The 20,361-nt window shown below is 52.6% G+C and overlaps 1 pseudogene across 6 annotated transcripts in view; it reads left to right on the top strand.

The window, feature by feature from the left end:
* Positions 1–3,089: 3,089 nt before the first annotated feature.
* Positions 3,090–20,361, top strand: part of LOC145547164 (ADP-ribosylation factor-like protein 6-interacting protein 1 pseudogene) — a 61,104-nt pseudogene continuing 43,832 nt past the window's right edge. The window contains exons 1-4 of one of the 6 annotated variants that reach the window (XR_014083602.1): positions 3,090–3,116; positions 12,257–12,528; positions 14,196–14,316; positions 14,718–14,815. The product of XR_014083602.1 is annotated as an ADP-ribosylation factor-like protein 6-interacting protein 1 pseudogene, transcript variant X4 (transcript). Of the gene's footprint in view, positions 3,117–8,499; positions 11,305–12,256; positions 12,780–12,948; positions 13,267–13,801; positions 13,917–14,195; positions 14,317–14,717; positions 14,816–15,424; positions 15,957–20,361 lie in introns of those variants that run through there. The other 5 variants (XR_014083598.1, XR_014083601.1, XR_014083600.1 and 2 more) reach the window with 5 other exon arrangements.

The raw sequence follows: 20,361 nt of genomic DNA, 5'->3' as shown, positions 1-20,361 counted from the left end.
CCTGTCTTAGAGCATCCTTTCTCCAGGTGGCCCAGAGAGGAAGAGAGTGGAACAGGGAGGAGACATTCGAGACCCTTCCAGCCTCATTCCTGTCCCCTCTACCCTCCCTCGCCTCATTGAGCCCAGCTTCTCAATCAGCCATTTCACACTTAATACACGCTCACTGTGTGCACAGAGCTCCAAAAGTCTCTCTTCTTGTTGTCATCTTAATAACCATTGCCTTCTTTTCCCCTTGCTGCCCATGCAGACAGAGACTCAGACTCCTCAGCTCCTGGGTCTATCTTAAGAGCCCAGAAGTGTCTTCTGAAGCCTGGGATGTGGAACCTAGATACCTGAAGAAATACCATGAAAAACCTAAAGAAACAGAGGGAGGGGAGAAGGTTGGGAGAGAGCCTCACAATTTCCCAGGACAATATGGTCACTTATAGCAGCAAGAAAGACTAAGGTGAGAGGAGAGGAAGAACTTCCAGGGAGCAGCCAGCTCTCCTCGTTTCCTAAGGCAGAAATCCTCCGCCCGGTCCAGGAAGGGGTCAGGAGGAAAAGGGACCCATGGAAGGATATCCTCTCCCCTTGAGCGGTGGGATTCAGCAAGGTGTGGCAGGAGTGGGGAAGGGGAGACAGAATAGAGAAAACGGGCAGAAAAGAAGATGAGGCTGCGGCTTCCGTGTGGAGGCGCGAGTCCTATTCCTGCACACGGTAATTGCTAAATTACCCGCCATCTGCTCGGCTCTCAGACATAAATTATCTGCGAGGAGAAAAGACGCAGAGGCTGCGCACTTTCCTTTTTCTCCCCCAGTCCCAAGCTAGGAGCAGCGGGGGGCTCTTTCCTCCAGCCCGAGTGAAGGCGAGGGTGGTGGGACCACCTGATGGGGGAAACAGTTCCCCTTTGCCTTCTGCCTTCTCCTGAGGAGGAGTGGCTTTGAGGCGACGGAGGTCCCAGCGCTCTCCAGGGTCCTTTCAGACTTGGGGCGGGGCGAGCTGTGGGCTGACCAGGCCTCGCGATGCCACTGAGGAGGGGGCGGGGCGCGCCTTAGTGGGTGGGGCTTCCCTCAGGTGGACCGAATTGCCTCGGCAGGTTCTTCCCTGGTCACCTTCTACCTCCCCCACTTCCCGCCCACTGCTTTACTTGTGGGGAGAAGTCTCTTAAGCTCTCATTTACACTTGTCCTGTCTGCCAGAAGGAAGAGAGGGAGGAGGGCAGGCAGAGGGCTTGAGGAGAGAGAAAAGGGATGGGGGGTGCGGACCTTGGTTTTATTCGGCTCTGAACCTTTCCCTTCCCCTCTAGATTCTGAAGAGTGGCAGAGATGTGAAAGCAGATGTAGGGGCAATAACTTGAAATGGGGCAAATGGGGCAAAATGCAGAGATGGAGGTAATGCGAAAGCAGAGCTCCCTGGGAGGTGGGGTGGTTTGGGGAGGTGGGCAAGAGAAGCAGATGATCGGGCTGGGGAGGTGAGCGAGGAGAGGAGGGGACAGAGTGGGAGGTGGGCAGGATGAGAGGGTCAGAGAGCTGGAGATGGGCGGGGAGGAGGAGTGATGGAGCAGATGAAGGAGGATGGAGTGGTAGAGAGATATGAGGTGGGGTGGGGAGGTGGAAGAACCAGGATGGGGCAATGCCTGATGGAAGCTCAGAGATGGTTAGGGTGGTGAGTTGTCTAGAAGGAGTAGAAGGAGTAGAAGGAGAGCCAGAGGAGGCTCAGAGTGGGGATGACAGACAGCAGTTCAGAAAGCAGGTCAGGCTCTGGAAGGAATGTAGGGAGCAAAGTCTGTGATACAGAAAGCTAGAGTGTTTGTGGGTCCTTGGAGGGTCCCAGGAAGGTGAGGAGCAGACCTTCAGAGCCACTTCCCACTTTGAGGCTGAGGCCTGACTCTGGAGGGGCGTTGAGGAGGCCGCTTAAGAAGCTGGGGTAGAGGTGCGATCCTGTTCCCTGCCCCAGCCCCAGGCACCTGCTGGGTGTGCCCATTAGGGTGGGGGTGTGTTGGGCGGCTTCCCAGTTCCGAGAGCAGAAGCTGGTGGGGTTTCTTCCGAGCGATTGTTTAGTATTCATGGGGCGACGCAATCTCTCCCACATCTGCTTAGCACAGCAAGTCCTGTCATATAACTGTCTCCCGCACTGTCTGTCCATAAAGAATGTCTCGGAATTGGTGTAATTCAGAGAAATTAATGACGACTTTCCGCGGGACTGCTCCCTGGGGGATGATTAACACTTCATCGTCCATCTGATGCGCGGGGCCCAGCGCTCCATCGCGAACATTTGGGCCGTGGCCAGCCGCATTAAAGGTTATTACGGAAAACGCGACCTGCAAACGGGCGAGAGGCATGATGGACCGGGAGGGGCGGGGACCAGGTGGGGGCGGGGGAGTCGGATGGAGCCGGCCAAGTCCGAGATCAAGTTTCCCCGAGGTTCGCGCACCTGGGGGTCTGAGGCGGAGGGAGGCTGGGTTTCTGTTTCAAGGGATGCAGGACTGAGAGCATGTTGGGGAGATCCCCACCAGGGGGACTGGGAAAGGAAAGAAGGTGACTTTCCACAGTGGACACGTTGCTGATGGAGGCTTTCCCTGTCTTTTAATCGTCACAGAATTATTGGGTAAATTTTATTTAACCCCACCTTACAGGTGATGAAACTGAAGTTTGGAGAGGTTATGTTCTGTGCCTTAGGTAACACAGCTTATTCAGAGGCAAAGGTAGGATTTGCATTCAGGTCCTTGATTCCTGAACTCTTGGTCCTTCCACCACACCACTGGGGAGAAGGTCTCACTCTTTTATATGTCCGCCTCAGCTTCAGGCATGTAGGCATGTGTGTGGCAGACAGGTGCTCAAGCATGTTTGTTGTATGAATGAATGAGATTTGCAGGTTCCATTTCAATGGACGAGAATCCCAGAGATTCTGGAGGCAGGAAAGGGAACACACCACAGGAGTTCCAGTTTGGGTCTGCTGCTGCTGCTGCTAAGTCGCTTCAGTCATGTCCGACTCTGTGCGACCCCATAGACGGCAATCAGGAAACTGGAAATAGGTTTCCTGTGGGTTTCTAAGCTTCCCCCTGGGGCATTCTAAACCTCTAGAATCTAGAGGGCTGGCCTCTTCATCCTTAGTCAGAAGGAAGGAGTGGAGACACATGTATGTATCTGTATACGTGTGTTTGGTGAGTGTAGGAATATATGTAAGTTTGTATGTATATGCTTATCTGCATGTGTATGAGTTCATGAGCATGTGTCTGTGTTGCGTGTGTGTGAGAATGTTCGTGATGTGTGGATGTGTGTGTATTTTGAGGATGTCTGTGTGTATGTATGAGCTTGTGCCTCGGTGTGTATCTTCATGTATGCAGGTGAATGGGTGTATGATGCGTGTCGTGTCCCGGGGGAGCCTCAGAGCCAAAGATATCTTTCGTTTGCTGAAATCTCTAACAGGTTCCAGGATGTGGTATGTGGTGGGGCTGAGGTGAGAGGCCAGGAGAGGAAGGCTGTTTCTTCTGGGGACATGGGGGGTTGGGTAGCCTGAACAGTGGGTGCCTGTGCCCCACCAGGCATGGGGGGGTTGGTGTCAGGGTCCCAGATCTGAGGCTCGATGGAGACCAGACCCTGAGGTCTTCGTTCTGGGCTTGAATTGGAAGTGCTCAAAGGCCCTGCTCTGACCCAGGAGGGTGGTGAGGAGGTGGGGCCCAGACAGGGACCTGGGCAGTGGAGGGGTCAGGCCTATTTTCTGCACATCTTCCCCCACCAGGTTTTAGAAGTGTCTTCTACCCAGGCTGCAAGTCCTAGCTCTAGGCTCCACCCATTCTGCCTTAGGGTGGTAGAGTCCCCGAAAGTCTTCATGTGAAGGTCTCTGACTTTGGGGGTGGTGGTGGTCCATAACCACAGTGAGAACACCTCTCTCTAGTTAGCACTACTCAGGCAGGTCCAAAACAAATGTCCTTGTCTCTTGGAGACATACAAGCTGAGGCTTTCATACCCCTTGTGCTGGGAAGTTCTTCCTGGGTCTAACCTTATATCCTCTTGCCATACCATGTGCCCTGTAAGCCCAGGCTGAGTTTGTGAAATTGGAACCCAGCACCCCCTGGCATGGAAGTAGCTTCTTCTGGATAGGGGAGTGGGTCTGAAGTTTAGGGACACTCAGAGAATGGGAGACTGAAGCCTGGAAGATCATAGATGGGTCCAATCATTCTTGGAGAGGAAGGCAATGATCACAGGACAATATCAGAGCCAGGAGTTCGGAGACCATGGGTTCCAGCTCATTTACTTTACAGACAGCAGCCAGAGCCTCAGAGGAGGGAAGACTCACTCAGTGTCCTAAGCCCCTGACTCCTAGTCTAGGAATCCTTCTTGTGTCCCATTGGGGAACCCTAAACCCTGCTTCTCTTCTCTTGGTTTTATGGAGTTGGGGAGAGAGGGAGGGATACTTCAGCTAATTGGGGGGCTGTCTTCCTTCTTCTTGCTGACTTCAGTGACGTCAGATGAAGCTGACTTCAGCTTCACCGACTCCTTCCCAGCCTTCCCAGCTGGGCTTCGAGGCCCCTCACCCGCCAACACTTGTTCCTTCAACTTCCCATCCCCCTCACAGGCCCCCACCATCTGCTGTCTTAGATGCACTCAGGGGCAGCCATCACGGCATTCAGTCCTCCCTGCCCTCTCCTAGCCTCATGGTCTATGCCCGGTCTGAACCATTTCCTCTCCTCTTCTCGTAGACTAGCCTCTCGACCCTTTGCAATATCACCTCATATTCACTTCCTCTGGGAAGTCTTCCTTGATTAATCCTCCTGTATCTGGATCCCAAATGTTCTCCTTCTAAACCACTGCCAGGGTAGCTGCAAGTCTCTCCTGGTTCTTCTGTCTGCTCTTTCCAGCTGTGTACCTTGTTCCTGCTCCCACTTCCAAATGGAAGGTGCTTCAATGGCAGGACTGATTTCTCCTCCCTCCCAGGACCGCTCTCCATGCACCAGAAGGGTCAGGACTGCAGTGGAGAATTGAATGAACCTTGTCCTGCTTTCTGTGTTCTGGGGATGGGAAAGATAATGGTGTCCAACTGGATCTCCTCCCGAGGAGGGAGGTAGCAATACAGACCCTTCCTGGTCTTTATTCTGGGTTAGGCCTCACCCCTTGCTCCTGTTCCTCTTCCTGTTCTTGGTTGCCTCTGGCCCAGTTAACAGGCCCCTCTACACTACTATCCTGGGGCCCTTGGGATGCTGGGCCTGGTATGGGGGGTGGCAGGCAGCTCCACCATGATGCCACAGGGTTGGCATCCTGCGTAGGGAGGAGGGGGTGGGGTGAGTGGAGATCTGGATGGAGGAGAGGGTCCTAGTGCTGGTGAGGCACCAGCACTAGTTCTAGACCAGTCGATGTGTTGGCTGCCACCTTGTGGCAAGCACTGAGAACTGCAGAGATGGAGTCCTGGTGCCAAAAATGGGACCTCCTTGGCAAGAGAGCAGGGAAGGCCGGTAGGGGTGTGCACTGTGAGGGTAGCAGGCCTCAGAATTCCTAATTGATATTGGTGGTTTCTTCAGGGAGCTTTGAATTCTTAATTGACAGGGGAGTAGAAACCTGGGAGGAAAGTGGCAAGGACACTTCTAGGTGGAGAGAGATAATGGAAACTCTGTCCTCAAGTCTCAAACCTACTATTCAAATTCTCCCTCCCCAAAAGAGCCCCAAAAGAGAAATAGCCTGAAATTAAAGCTGGAGGATTTGAGGTCTGACCTGCAGAAGAACTTCCCAATAAATCCCAGTGTGTATTTGGATGTCACTGCTTCTGATAGATGCATAGTCTTTTCAAAGCCACTGCTGCCTGCCATACACAGGAGATTGCCCATCTTCTCTGGGTTCCCGGATTTCATCATGCTCAGTTCATTGGGCCTATTCAGAAAAGCCTAGATTTCTTAGCCTTCCCTACCCCGGCCTGTGTTGTGGCCATGACCAAGATATTAATCTGAAAAGTCCCTTCTGTGGTCTAACTCCAGTCCTTCCTATAGCACTGGAAATGGAGAGAACCACCATACAGCTAGTAGAGCTGCAGAGGGGAAGGTGGCCAGAGAAAAGAACCTGTGAGGAAGGTTCTGAGGGAGGGCAATTTTGCCTCGGATTCTCCATCCTCCACTCCCCTGCCCTGCTGGATCCTTGGAGATGGGACAAAGTGGTCCACAGGAGAACTCTCTCTGCTTGGGCCTCAGGATTCACAGGTGCTGGGGGAAGGCAAACCCAAGTTTCAATCATGGCCCTTGTTATTGTCATCTGTAGAGTGGGTATTGTGGGGCGGCAAGATGGGAGAAGGTTTTGTCTCCACCGGCCTGAGTCCTTCAGGTTTCACCTAGGTCCCTCTTGAGTCTTTTTCTCTCCCTGCACCCAAATCCCAGTTCCTCAGAAGCCCTCACAATGGTCCCTTCTCCCTCCAGCTCCCTTCTGTGGTGGGCTGAGAGGCATGGAATTCTTCCCACCATCTTCCCTCTGCTCCTGCTGGCACTGCTTGGAGATCCTGGCCAGGAGCCCTGGCTCTGCAGGCTCCGGGTGGGGGGCTGTGCCCTGGCGCCCTCCCTCTGAGGTGCCATTCCTCCCCTGCCTCATTTGCTGCTGCTGACCTTACTGAGTTAAATTAAAAAGCAATGTTCTGTGTGCGGCTCCAGCCCCGTGGAGCTTGACTCTGGGAAGACGAAGACAATTACCGGCCCCTCCATCTCCCTCTCGTCTGGCTGCCTTATAATTTTTTCCCTTGCTGCCTGGTATGCAACATTTATGTTTTTAATAACACCAGAATGGTTTTGACCTTGGGAATTCATAGCAGAATGGGCACCGTGAGTGGCCCCAACGTGATTGGCGTTTGTCTCAGTCCTTTGTAGGGAGGAGACTCTGGCTAGTGCCTCCCCAATTCTGTGGAAGGTGGGGCTGCCTCCAAGGGCCTAGGGGGACATCTCAAAAGCCAGGGTGGACAAGGAGGCACATGGGGAGGGGTTTTGTCTTTTCAGACCTCCCCTGGAGAATGAAAGTTGGAATAAGATGTTTGAGAGGTTGGGGAGTTTTTCTCCTCTTGTTTTATAAGGAATGAGTCCTGGATAGGGAATGACATCAGGTGCACATGGGGGCTATGTGGAAGTGGTGGGGGTGTGGCACCCCTGTATGCACATACTCAGCCCATGAGTTTGGAGTTTGCATGAGTTTCCACCCCTCCCCCACAGGCTCCATCCCTCTTCACTGCCTCTCACCTTCATCAGCTCTTTAGCCCCAAGGAGAGTGGAAGGAGTGAGGACCAACCAGAAGGTTGGGATCATACTCTAGGTAGTACTCCAGCTGAGTGTAAAGGGAATAGGGCAGAGACCTCTCCTGATTTGAGACTAGGTTCTCTTCCTTGTCTCTCCCACCTTTCTTTCTGTCCCTTTTCTGTGCTCACCTTCCTAGGTGACTCAGCTCTTGAGGCTGAAGGAGAGCCAGTGGCAAGAAAGATCTGGAAGAGGAGGAGGCTAGTCAGCAGAGGGGTGAGAGAGGCAAGCGGGCAGTGAAAGGCTTGGGACAGAGGATCACTGAGAGAGAGAGACCTGGAGTGGCCCCTCTCCTCCACCAGAACAGGGCTGTGGTAGGAAGGACAGAGCTCAGAACTGAGAAAGTGCTTCTCCGACTCAACTTTAAGGAGCCTCTGCAAATATAATGAAAATTGCAAATTACAAACGAAGAGAAGTTTCTCTTGTAGTTTAGGAAGTAGGGAGAGAGGGGTGGAGGAGTGTGTATGCCTAAGGACGAGAGGGTACATCTCTGTGCCCTGTGGTTAACAGTCCCATGTGCACCAGTTACATATGCAAACAGGGGGAAGAGTGTAGCTTTGCCATTGATTTTGTGTGTCTGTGTGTGTAGCCATGCCACTTGGCTTTTAGGATCTTAGTTCCCCGACCAGGGATCAAACCCAGGCCCATGGCAGTGAAAGTGCCAAGTCCCAACCACTGGTCCTCCAGGGAATTTCTGACATTGATTTGTAAGCTGGTTTTCCATTGGGATCTGTAAAGTATGCTTTTCTCTCAGAAATGGCAACCAGCACAATGGGAAGACCCCTGTATTGAGAATTAAGGAAACCTGGGTTCTAGTCTGGCTTCAGTTTTCAGCTGAAACCCTATGAAACACCACTTCTTTGAGTTTTCGAGTCGTTCGCTGTACAACTGTGATGGAAAAGCCACAGGCCCCTTCTGTGCCAGTGGACCCAGTGCTGGGGGACCAGAAAATGGAAGGGGGCTGGGGTGGGTGGTGGGTGATAGCCTTTCAGGGGCCCGAGAGCCAAAGAAGAGATGCTGGTGGAGAGGGATGCAAGAGGGGTTTCCTGAATTTGGAAATTCATGGGTTCTTGCTGGAGCAAGACTCTCCTCAGCCTGTTCAGTCTAGCCCCATCTCAGCACCCAGTGCCGGGGTCTGGATCGGCAGGGAGCGCCGTTCTCTGCCGCCCTCCTGTGGCCGCCGAACTCTTTGCAAGTCGCCGCTGAGAAGGTTCCTCTTAAGTCCGCAGAGCCACGTCCCTCGCCCCCTGGTGGAAATTGACTATATTACAAGAAGCGATTTTTGGTTGTCCAAGAACTGCCCCCTACCCCCTCACCATCTTCCTAGTTTCTTGAGGCCCTCACGACTTCCTTAAAGCTGGGAAGGTCTTTCTGAGATTTGACCCTCCGTACCATTGCCTGATAGTTTAAGTTTTGCTTTTGGGGGTGTGCGGTGGAGACAAGCGGCTGAGGGCAAGATTTTGATCAGAGAGGGCAATTTCTCTTTCTCTTTGGGTTCCATCTACAACCCCGGTTTCCTAGGATCGAAAGGACTTTTCAAAGAACGACGTCGGAGTCTAGCGACATTCTTGGAGAAAATGGGTTTGGAGTGGACCAGGCATTATGCGTCTGGGCTTCGGCGAATTTGCACCTGAGCTCAGTCGTCAGCAGGGAGATGGATTGGCAGGAGCCAGGAGGCAGGAGACAGGGATGATGGAGGAAGATGGCATATTTGACAGATGCTGACAGGGCTCGTTATTTGCTAGCTCTGGAATCCCCTCCCACCCACCAAGCTGCCCTTGGCCCTCCCCTTCTAGTACTCAGTGCTCGTTAGTGACTGTCTTTGGGGAGAAACCCAGTGGGCCAAGTTGCACTGGGGTGGATGAGGGAGGGAGAGGAGGCGGAAGGAACACCATGTAGATGCTGGGGCGGAGCGGTTGGAATAACTGGGATTTGGAGCTGAGGTCCGATAATCACTGGGGTGCTTGGAAGGCTTTGCAGGGGGAATTGTCCAGAGGGCAGATATTGAGTTGCGGGGGGGTGAGTGGGCAGAGAGAATGAGGAGGTATAATTAAAGGAACTGAGCTCCACAGATGTTGGTGCTAATTTTGGGAGAACTGGTGAAATATGTCAGTAATTTTATCGGGAGCGTCCTAGGCACCAGGAAGGGTTATAGTTCCTATGAAGGGATGGAGGTGAAGGTGGGGCACGCATCCGTGTCTCCTCCCGGGACTTGTTGCTTCGCGTGTGCTTGTCGGAAGGGCGCAAGGAGCCGCGAGGCCATTCTCGATTTGGGATGATGCTGAGGCCAAGTCCTCGGGCGCGTTTCTGTTCTTCGCGCCCCTGACACCTGACCCCCTCGGACAAAGCACTTCCAGGCGGCCTCCCTCCTCTCCTCATTCCTTTTCTCTTAAAATACCCAAGATATGTGGATACTCGAGTGAGAGAGGGGGCCCTCAGGTGTCCGCCCAGAATTTCCAGTGGCTCCCGGTGGACGAACTGGGGCGAGGGAGGGGTGAGCCCCACGACTCTGAGCAGGCAGGGAGGGGCAGGCATTTGGAGCCGCGGAGAAGGTTGGGCGGGGAGGAGAATGCTGCAGTCGGCGTCCGCGCTGCATCCTAATCAGCGCTGCGGAGGCTGCGCGGCGCGGCCGTCAATCTTCCACACAAAGGGCCGCCCGCCCCCGCCCCTTCGAAGCCCTCCGCGCCAGCCCACCCATGACTGCCGGGCAGTGCCGAGGGGCCGAGAAGGGAGAGACAGACACACAGACGCTGACAGAAAGGCCCAGTAAATTCAAGCCAAGATCGACACTGTGGGACGAAAAGGGCCGAGTGGGTCACGGCACCCTGGAGATGAAAAGAGACCGAGACACAGAGGGGACAGAGACAGGCAAGGGCAGAGAGGAAATGGAGAGACCTGGGAGAGACAGAGCCAGAGATAGGAGAGCGAAGAGAGAGGAGCATCCGGAGAGCAGAGAGAAAGATGGGAGACAGACACAAAACAGAGACACCCAGAGGGCAGAGATAGCCGAGACAGACAGGGACTCAGAGACAGGAAGTGGACCCAGGCCCAGGGGAAAACCGAAAGTCAGGGACCCAGAGCCAAAGACAGATCCACCTGTGACTGGAGGGAAGAAGATCACACACACACAGAGAGAGAGAGTAATGAGAAAGGGAGAGAGGGTAATGAGAGAGAGAGAGAGAAGGGAAGAGAGATGGAAGCCAGAGCATGATGGAGACCCTGAGGCTAGACTCTGCTGGTGTCTCACCACCTGGGACTCGGTTAAGAGGAGAGGCTGTGTGTGTGTGTGTGTAGGAACACAGCAATTCAGAGCTCTATTCAAAATGCCAGAATCATCTGGTGCTGAACTAGACTTCTACACATCCTCCCTCTCCAAGTGACTGCTTGAGCAGTTGAGATGCAGCATGGGGGAGAGAGCAGAGCAAAGATGGAAGTTAGAGAAAGATTGAGATAGAAAATGGAAGGGGAGAGCCTCAACAGAGATCAGGAGGAAAGAAACTGATATTGAAAAAGGGAGTAGAGAAATTGACAGAAGACAGAGAAAGACAGAGGTGGAGAAAGAAATATGACCGAGGCGTGCTTGGATGAAAGACATGGAGAGGGAGGGAGCCTTTAACTGCAAGAGGGAGAGGGGCATGGAGAGAGACTTGGCTGTTGAGAAGAAGGCAGACTAAGGGGACAAGGGAGTAGCAGGCAGGCACCTGTCTCTCCAGAGAGCTTGGGCTGGGATAAAACAACCTTTTGGGTGAGTTGGGGGGGGAAGTCAACGAGTGGATTTTTAGGATGACCTTGTCTTTTTATTAATACAAAGAACCTTATTAATCCAATTCATGCCATCTTCTTCAAAGTAGCATCTTCAGCTGCTGCTGCTGCTGGTGCAGTTGCCTGGTCCTTCCTGGCATTCCTCTTTGGGGAATCACCTTTAAAGCATGCAGTACAGCTCTGAGCTGTACTGCAAATTTTTATTCTTTAGGGTGAATCTAATTTTTCAAAAGAGCCAAGTTTTCTCCAAGACTGGAGGATGAGGTAGCACCCAGCTGGGAAGCAGTATTTCCAGTTAAGAACAAGGTGAATGTGGGAAGGCCCAGTGGAGGGTGTGTCCTCCCAAGTGGCACTGAAAGGTCATTCTGAAGGAGATACCTGCAAGATGTGACAGAAGGAGACTTTCCTGAGGGCTTCTTGAGGACTAGTTTCATTTTTCTGTTTGTTAAAACCAGATAATAGGACTCTTAGGAACATCCCAGCCTAGCACTGAAGCCTGGCATATTCAGCTTGACATTAGCCTGAAATATTTGGTCAAGTGGCCCTGCCCTTGGGGAGCTTACAGTCTCTCTCCCTGACAACGTACTATCAAAGTAACCTGGTGACACTCACCACTGCACAGATCAACAAGTGCAACTGACCAGGGAAGATTCAGAGTCAGTTAGTTCATCAGGGAAGGCTGCCTGGAGGAGGAGAATTATATGTGGGCTGTGGAAGGAGAAACTCGAGGCATGGAATGGAGTAGGAAAAGAGGAAGAATACCTCTCTGATGGTTCTGGAGCAGGAGCAAACCATAATCCAGACAGGGAATAGTTTTGCTGGCCTGGAATAAAAAGTTGGGTTGGGGAACCAGGATGAAGGGGAATGGAGAGGGGCAGATTTTTAAGGTGGAGCTGGGTGATATGAATTTTCTATGAGAGTAATTGAGGCCCACTGAATGGTACACGGATGTCAGGCAGTGACAGTTCACGCACAACTGCCTGGAGAAGTGTGTACCCAAGTTTGCATGTCTTCGTGTGTGTGTGTGTGTGTGTGTGTGTGTGTGTGTGTGTGTGTGTGTATGTATGCGTGGCAGGGGGACATGTTCATACAGGTGGTCTTTTCATCTGCATGTGTGATTGGCAAGTTGCTCTGGCTGCGAGTGTTTGTTCATTTGTGTGTTTCCATGTGGTCAAGTGTGAATGGCATTTCAGTTGCTTTTTGTATATTTTATTTGACTACCTGCAGTGGAGGGCTGAATGTGTGTTTTTGTCGGCAGGAGGAAAGGGGCCGGCAGGGAGCCCTGGCTGCCCAAGCATCACCGTCTGTCTCTGCCTCCACTGGCTCCATCTGCCCTCGCTGAGGTCGTGACAAGGAGGCAAACAGCAAAATGGCAAAACGCTGCGCCCAGAGCCATCAGAAACATTGCAAGCCAAGCGCAGGCTCCCTCTGTGGGAGAGAAACCGGCATGAACAGCTAGAAGGACGGACAGGCAGGCAGACAGAGTCTTGTGCGCACAAGGCCGCTCCCCGGTCGCGCTTCCGGGAGCAGGTGCGCTCACAGGCACACATACTCTGAGGCACACGGAGGCCTGCCACGCACAGGACACACACAGTCACTCCTGACCTCCCTCTCCTCACCCCTCGTCCAAGCCCTGCCTTCCATCCTCTCCAAACGCCTGCTTGCCGGAGTTTGGGGCGACGGGGCTGGGGGCGCTCACTCGGACCTCGGAGTCAATCATCGGATGTCTAATTGCTCCTTTGGCCGTGGAAGGGTGTGGGTGTGTGCAGCAAGTGTGTTTGGTGCGTGTGTGTGTTTGTGCGCGCCCCCCCTTTCACTCCTTCCCCAGTCCCACCACCTCCTACCCCCCCCTTCCGGCCCGCGGCAGTTTCCGAAATCGCCCGGCGGCCGAGAATTCATTAGCGGGGGGCGGATGTAAACGCAGCGCGGTGGAACGTTTTAATTAGGCCTGAACAATAAACAAGCTAAACGAGGCGCGCAGGGCTCCCTGGCGGGCCCTCAGCCTCCTCCGCGCGGCGCGGACTCATTACGGCTGCAGCCAATTTCATGCCAGCGCGGAGCACGGGCTTGGTCGGGCGGGGGCGGGCAGGGTAGTGGGGTCGCTCGCGGTCCGGAGGGGGCGGCGGGGGCGAGGACCGTGCCGCTGGGGGCGGCCGGCTGGGCCGGTGCCCGCCCCGCCGGGGTCGCAGCTCCCCCATTTCTCCACCATCCATCTGTCTTTCGCGGTGTCCTTGAGATGAAGGTCCCTTCTCACACCAGACGGCCAGAGTGAGCTTCTGGCTCTCTTTTTCGGGTCTATCTCGTCCTCCTTTCTCTCTGCCTCCCCCCCCCCCCACTCGCTCTCACTGCGGCTGAGTCCGGCTCCCCCCTTCTCCGTGCTCTGCCTGTAACCCTCGGGTCCTCTTTTTGCCGCAGTCTCCGTGTCTGTTCCACAGGGTCTCGCCCTCCCTCTCGCCATGTACACTTTCGCCTGAACTTTATCTTTCCTCCCCCTGCTGCCGCCATCGATCTCTGCTTCGCTTCGCAGACAACGTAGTCCGCTTCCTCCGCGCCGTTGTCCTTCAGCTCATCTGCACCGGTCTTGGCCTCCTCCACGTTGTCTTCCCGCTCCCCCGCGCTCTGCCCACGGCGGCGGGAGCCTCCCAGCCTCCCCTCGGGCCCTCTGTCTGTTTCTCTGACCCGTTTAACCTTAGGTTTCAGGTGTGGTCCCTGGGCTTTGCCCCCGCCCCCTCTGATTGGGGCTCTTCTGGTCTGAGACAGTTTGAGTTTGGTCTGTTTTTTCCCCTGCCTTCCTTTTGTGAAGCTGCACTCAAGGATCGCTGGCTCCCAGTCTGCCTGGACTTCCCTAATTGTGGGTGGCAGTTGTGAAGCGGTGGCTCTTGGGCTGAATTTGAATCCCAGCCCTAGTTTCTCACCGTGTAAGCTTCTAACCTGGGCTTACTTACCTGTAAAATGTGGGGAATAAACCTTAGATGCGATTAGCGCTGTGATTATAAATGTAACACACCTATAATCAGTGTATGTGCTCAATAAATATTAAACCATTATTATTCTTCACCCTTCCTCAATCTGCTCCCCTGTCTCCTTAGCCTGGAGTTAAAAAAAAAATGTTTTGAGGAGAGAAGACCCAAAGCAGTAGGTTTTATAGGCCCCAAACCAATTGAATATCAGGAATTTTATATGGTTCATCTTAACAGATGCTCTAAGCTCCGAGCCCTGAGTGTGGACGGGAAGGGAAGACGGCGACTGCACTGAACCGCAGAGCATAGGAAATTATGTGGATTGGTGCACTGGACTGAGAAGATGCAAACCCAGGGGGTATGGAGGCATGCCCAGAGTCTAAGTCCTGCAGCCACTGTCCTCTGTAGATGCAGGCATGGGACTGGATCCACTGAGAGGCTGCAGTGAGCCTAGGAGTCCAGTTTCCCCAATACTCCAACCCCAGGCCGGAACTAGACTCCTAGAGCCTCAGACCTGCATGTTCCTCTCCCCTCCATGCAAGTTCACGTCTCTCTTTCTCTTACACACACACACACACACACACACACACATACATTCAAAGGAGCCCTGGATTGCGAAAGGAAAGCAGCAACTCACTGGAGATCAGTCCCCTCCAGCTGCCTGTCCTCTGACACTAAACCTTACAGGACAAAGTGTGGGGCTCAGAATCCTATCCCTATTTGAGTTGCTCTCTCTCTGACTTTGCTTCTCACTCCTAGGGAGCAGAACCAGGAGTCACACACTGCCTGAATGGACTGAAGGGTGACCCAGAGGGGAGGAGCCTGGGCCCTGCCTTGGGGGCACTCCTAGGCTGAAGGTAAGGTGAGGCTGATAGCCAGGGCTTAGGGGCCTGCTGGGCAACCCCCTTAGCAAGCGCTTGTGAGTTGAGTTGGTCAGAAGCTACTGGGTCATAGGAGACTGGGAATGACTGAAGGAGGGAAGATGGAGGAAGATGAGGTCCGGAAGACTTCCTAGAAGATAAGGAAAATGGCACTCCTTTAGTTAGTAGGGAGCAGTAGAAATGAGAGGAGAGACACACAGTTCGAACTCGCAGGGGGTGCATTATCTTAGGGTAGGGAATGTGAACCCAGGAGGCAGATGAGGAATAAATGTGTAGACTGTGTGTGTGTGTCTGTGCACATGCATGTGTGCTTAAGGAGTGTGTGTTGGGGAGGCAGAGGGCTGGAGGAGGCAGGGTTTGGGAGGGCAGGATTGCTGGAGGGAGGGGTTTGGCCTGAGAGCTTGTGCTGAGAAGTCCAGGGGACCATCCCTCTGGGGCCGGATGTGATGAGGGTGGCAGTGGTGGTGGGGTGTGAGACAGCAATGTGAATGTCCCACGCTGTAGCTCCACGGTGACCCTGGGTTTCATGGGCGACATGCTGGGAAGTCAGGTTGACTTCCCTGACCTTGATGTGTCCTCTTACAGCCCGAGGATGAATGAGCCTGGATTTCATGGGCTAGTGAGACATGGCTGGGTGGAGACAGCTGCTCAAACTGTGAAATGTGGAGAAGAGGCCTCTGGGGATCAGTAGACAGAAAGAAGGAGAGGAAGCTCACCCCTTTCATGGATTTAATTATGCATTTTAAAGCTAAAAATTTCAGTCAGTTACCTGGTTTAACTTTCCATCTTCAGAGGTTAAGATATTACTTCCTTGTTTCACACAAGAGGCCTGGACAAGTTGACTAACTTATCCAGAGTCTCCTGTGCAGAACGTGCTGAGAAGGGCACCTTTTGCCCTCTGGGAGGTAGTCTCTCCTTTACTACTTTCCCAAGAAGCAGAACCAGCAGAAGTTGATATACACAATTTGATTCCTTGCTCTGCCACTTACCAGCTCTGTGAACCGAAGCAAGTTACTCAGCCTCTCTGTGCCTTAATTTCATTGTCTATAAAATAGCAATACCAGTACCTGCTTCTGTGGCTTATTATTGAGGATTAAATGAAATTTATGCAAAAGAACTGTGTACAGTTGTAAAGATTTATAACTCTAAATGTACTAGGCATTTAAATCGTCCTCATCCTCATCTTTGATGTCTTCCCAGCTTATTCTCCCCATATTTGCTGGGCACATCAGCCTCCTGCCTCCCCAGCCCTATGCACCTTCTAGCCTCTAAACCTGGCATTTACTCCTCTCTGATCTTGCTTTAGAATCTCAATCTTTATTTCCACTCTCCTTTCCATAGGCCCATCAGCACCTGAAGGATCTGGCTACACTCTATTAACTTATATGCATTTTTTTTCTGTCTGGATCTCCTGTCTTGTGTGTCTCTTTTCTCACATTCCAGAGATCAGGGCCATTCTTCTCCTCTCTTTGGACCCTTTCCCTTTCTCAGAACTGGGTTCACAGGGTGAGTTCAAAGAATGGACGCTGAGAGGTACAGAGAGGTTGAGATAAAACAGAAGAGGGAGGGCCTGGGGTATAGGACACCAGGCTAGATGCCTCCACCTAGGGCTCTTACCTGTGGCCTGTGTAACCCTTCTGCAAGCATGTTAGCCATGACCCTGGAGGGGAATAATCATTGCCCTCCTGGAGATAGGGGTTGGGGGAAATTATTGTCCTCATGTTTAGAGAGACTGTATTTTGCCACATGATGTGAGACACATCATCTGGAGGTCAATCACACATGAAAAGAAATGGCAGTCAAGAGCAGGCTTTCCTTTTCCTGTTGGGGGTATGTACTTGCGTGCGTGTGTGTGTGTGTGCATGTACTTCTCATTTGTTCTAGCATTTACCTCCCCTTTGAAATTCTTTTCAAAGTGTACTCTCAATTTCTTCCTGAAATGAAGCCCATCTCTTTAGTGGAGATATTTTCTAAAGTTCAGTGTCTTTCATAAAAGATGTGTGTATATGGGGGAGGAAGCAGGTCAAGGGTAGAACTCTTGAAGAAATGTAATTACCCAGCTCCTGGCTTTAATTACACATAAGCCCTGAACATTCTGAACTTTATTAAACTACTAAGTGTCCATGGGGGTGGGATGGACCTGGTGGGTTTTTTTCCCTGGTCTTCTCTGCAGGGTTTCCCTGGAGGGTTCCCTCTCCACCATCCATCCGCATCCCAGCCTTTGGCTACACCTGGTTCACCCAGCTACAGGTGGTGCTACAAATCAGCTCCCCCAGAAACTTTGACCTGTGCTGTCCAGTCTAGGTGCCTCACTGACTCTTTATCTTTCTTAGATCTCCTGGCTCCTTCTCTCCAAACCCATATGCTGTCCCCAACACCCCCTTTTTTTTTAATAGCCCACTTGGTTGTGGCAGAGGGAGGGAGGGGCTCTTTCTGCAGGGAGGCCCCTCCCTTCTTAAGTGGCTTACTAATTACAAACAGAGAGAGCCTGGTTTGTGAGATTGTCTGTCCCCAGCTCCCTGGCTTGGGGGAGGGAGCCAGGAGCTGGGGGATTTAAAGTGCAATTTCCTGTACCTTTTTCATTTCCTGCTGGGGGTTGTGGAGAGCAATAAGCAAGGTGGGTGGCGGGGACCAGACAGACTGGGCAGGTGGGGGATGGGCTAGGGGAAGCTTTCTTCCATACACTATTCTGCCATCTCCCTTTATCCAGGTCTCAAGGTGAATTCTTTGGGGATGGGGAATTTGATAAATCAGTGCCCGGCACTCCTTCCAATCTCCCTTACCTCCCAAAGGTAAAGAAACTGAGTAGAGAGGAGTGAGAGGTGATCCAGGTGCAATTATTAGCATCACAGGATAGTGCATAGAGGACAGGAAGGAATCTTAGAAAATCTTGCGAATCAGTTGGGTCCCCTCATGTAACAGATGGGGAAACTGATATCTTTGGAGAGGACATGTAATCTGCCCAAGGTCACATATTTACAGGTGGGCCGGTGTGGCTGGGATAAACCTGACTCTTGGCTTGGAGTTCACGGCTCTTTCCTCAGTCAGGGTGGGCTGTGGGTGGGTGATTAGTCTGTGTGTGCGCTGTGTGTGTGTGCGCTGTGTGTGTGTGTGTGGGGGGACGGGTGAGCAAGTGATAGGATAAGGAGTAGAGGGTTATGGGGAAGACCCTGGATAGCTAAGGCTCCAGATCCTGAAATATTCACCCTTTGGTAAGTCTTATAAAAGCATAGGAAGGTCCAACCTTGGGGAAGGTTTCAGTGAGATGGTCCAGGAAACAGACGTGTGAATAAAAAGGAGAAGGAGGCACTGTGACCCTTGGAAATGATTAGCCCCACATCTCTTTTTACCCTCTCCACAGTCAGAGGTGGATAGGGTGGGGGAGGGGGGCACAGCAGAGGACAAAGGAGCCAATTATTGAGTGAGTGGATTAATTGATTAATTGTCCAGAAGCTTCCAATGCTCCCCCAACAATGACATCCCCTCCCCCCGACCCCAGTCAGGCATGGCCTCGGTTGGCCCGGATTATTAATTAGGGCTTGAAGTCATTTAACGATGATTTCATTATCGACGTGCTGTCCGTCTCAGGCTCAGCCCGGTTGCCAGGGCGACTCTGATCGATTGCCTTCCGGTCTCCTCCACGTCAGCCGACTCCAGCCTCAGCCTCTCTAGAGCCTGACTGCTGGCGCGCACTCCCTAGCGGTCCCCTCTAGTACTGCAGAGCTTCCAAGTTGCAGCTTTGCTTGACCCAGCCAAGACACAGACCTAGAGCTGCCTCCAGGGTCCCTAAGCTGGTTGGGAGCCTGGGCTGCCCAGCCTTGGTTCCTATACCAGAAGTACTGACCTACCTAGTTGTTGACAGGCACTCTGGGTATTGGGTCCTCCTTTTCCGTGGTTTGTGAAGTCCCTCCCTTCCTGTTCCGTGGTGGCTATCCACCCATACCTCTTTGAGATGGCTGTAGGAAGTTAGGTGATTTCAGCTATTGTCCTGCGGCCTCTGAATTTACCTCTGGGAGACCCAAGCCAGCTGGGATAAGATTCCTTCTGCTGCTAAAGAGACTTTGAGCTCTACCTGTAATCAGACATCTGGCCTCTGGGACCTTTAAAGGTGCCCGACAGAGAAGTGGGTGGGGAGAACAGTTCCCCTTCAGATTGTTTCAGTTGTTGCCCTGAGAGGAGCTGGGGGAGCTTGTGTTTGCCGAGCTCAGCTCAAGGCAGGGTCCAGCTTACAGTGCTAAGTCTTAGGTCTTCAAAGCTTGGCTGGTTGCTCCATCACTGGTGCCTTAAAACCGGGATTCATGCATATACACTGGCCTCAGGATCTTTATTCTATGCCTCAGTTTCTCCTTTTTGTGGATTTCATATTTCCTGTGTATATTTGTGGGGGCCTTTTATAGTGGAGAGTTGCTTGAAGGAATTGATCATAACTGCTCAGAAGTTGTCCAGATGGTTGACCACAAATTGATGGACAGTCACTAGTATCTTATTTTACTTATCCTTTGCATACTGCTCATTTAGCTCTCAAAGGCAGACATCATCCCAGTCCTTCCCTCTACTGGTTCTTCTTCAAGCTGCACCTGACCAAAATATGTCCCCAACACTTCTGCTAGAGCTTGCCTACCTGCCTCTATTTCTCTCTCTCCTCTGCCCCACTTCCCTTCGTACTGGTTGTGTGAGGCTCCATTAGCTCTGCAAAATTTCTGGCCAAGCTTTAGGCCTCTTTTGATTGCAGTATTTAGGGGGAGAAGTAGGAAGGAGAGGCAGGCAGGTTTTCATATTCGGGCAGGGGTCTCTGAGATCCCCCAGGTTGGCACTGGTAGAGAGCCCGGGGGCAGCTATGGCAGCAGTTTCACCTGATCAGCTTTCTGGGCACATCCACCACCGAGCAGCACCTGAGAGGGGAACCGGCTCAGCAGTGAGCCGAGTGAGATTGAAGAGGATCATAAAGAAAATATATATCCTCCTCCCCTGCCTCGCTCCCTCCTCCTGCTCTACACTTGCCTCCTGCTCTCTCTTTGTCTCGCTCCCTCCCATCTCCTCACCGCATCCCTGTTTTCTTTGTTTCTTCTTTGCCTCCTTCACCTTCATCTCTGTCAGGCAGATCTGACTGTCTGTCTTTCTGACTCCAGGTATTTTTTGGTCTGAGTCTTTCTAGAACTCTGCCATCAGCTCCTCTCTCTCCCTCTCTCCCTCGTGCCTTCCTCCCTCTCTCCGAGGGTCTCTTGGACCATCACATCTTTATGAGTTTCACTGTGTGTGCCTTTTAGTCTCTCCATCTCCACCTCGTCCCATCTGTCTCCTTGTGCTGCCTCCCCCATCACTGTTCCCATCTCTCGCTTGCCCTTCCATCTCATTTGCTTCTCTTATCTGTGTCTCTTTCAGCCTCTTCCCCTGTCTCTGGCTTCTGCCCCTGCTCACCTCTCATCTTTCCTCCTCCCACCCCTCAAGGTTCAGATACTTCATGTGAAATCACCTGGATGGGCTCCAACTGTCATGTCCCCCCATTCTGTACCCCCTCTTCC

The sequence above is a fragment of the Giraffa tippelskirchi genome, chromosome 4 (genome assembly GCF_054371585.1).
Source record: "Giraffa tippelskirchi isolate mGirTip1 chromosome 4, T2T-mGirTip1v1.2.pri, whole genome shotgun sequence".
NCBI lineage: Eukaryota > Metazoa > Chordata > Mammalia > Artiodactyla > Giraffidae > Giraffa > Giraffa tippelskirchi.
Note: the sequence above shows the minus strand (reverse complement) of the source record. Positions and strands in the feature narration are given on the sequence as shown.